The sequence below is a fragment of the Fonsecaea multimorphosa genome (assembly GCF_000836435.1).
Source record: "Fonsecaea multimorphosa CBS 102226 unplaced genomic scaffold supercont1.38, whole genome shotgun sequence".
NCBI classification, from domain to species: Eukaryota; Fungi; Ascomycota; class Eurotiomycetes; order Chaetothyriales; family Herpotrichiellaceae; genus Fonsecaea; species Fonsecaea multimorphosa.
The window spans coordinates 271,951-273,061 of NW_015971672.1; positions in this window are offsets into that span (position 1 = coordinate 271,951).

Genomic DNA, 1,111 nt, shown 5'->3' on the forward strand with positions numbered 1-1,111 from the left:
CACCATGTGCCACCCACGCAATTGCTATCTTGAGAGCAAAGGTGTGACACGACGCAGAGATGATCATCAACACCTGTGTGTCAGTGCCGGCCCGCGTCGCCAACTGGCTGGCTGTCAACCAAGGGTCTTTTGACAACTGGACAGATGAATGGCGACGCACTGCAGTCAGTAATGGCGAGTAACCGGCCAAAAGGCGTTGTCTCCATTGGGCAGTCTTATAATTTGCCTTTTCCTCGTGTTTGCCTGGCCATGTTGCGTGCCCAGCATGGAAGGCTGTCCATCGGTCCAGATACGAAACGGCCTGCACTTCTCTAGACTTGCTGAGTACGGTCGATCGGAATTCGTGTACTGACGCAAAAAGTGATTTTGGGGGTTAGTGGGGATTTTGATCGTCTGCTCAACGCCGACAGCGGACCGGGTTGTTGAGAATCGAGGTAAGAAGGACTGGGTCTGGCATTGAATAATGCCGCTCGGCACCTCGGTTTGAAGCAACGAGCAGTTGGTATTAGTCGGATCGGTTTCTGGGAACTTCCAGCATTGAAAGTTCGAAAGCAAAACTTTGTCGGAATGAAAGAAAATCGGAACAGCCGTTCACGACGAGCCTTCAGGAGGACTCCAGCAGCACACAGCGCGTATTTTAATTGGATGACAAGCGAAATTCGATACTGTGCGAGCAACCCCTACCTTTCTTCCAGAGAACTGGGTATGATGGGTCCCATCCACCAAGAGCAGTGGAGTCTGTCTGAGCGGGTTTGAGATGGGTCTGACGGGGTTGAGTGGTGGCATTCTGGGCACTTTAGTACTACCGGCTTATGGGTCTTTTTGTTGTTTTAGAGCATGGGTGAATTACCCAGAAGGCTGAATGGAGTTCGATCTCTAGTCGGTTCAGGAGAGGGACCGTTGCTTGCGCCGTTGATCCACCATTTCGTTCCCCGTCGTTGCAATGACTTGGGACATTGTTCCAAAATCCTTCTGGAAGATTGGCCTTTGCCACGGGATGGTGCCCTTGGAGAACGGCCCTTGCAAGTAACCATCGAACGGGAGAGCCGAGGAGGGGAGAAACATCAAGTTTCGCCTTTGGAGACTCGGTGAAGTCACAGTGAAGAGAGCA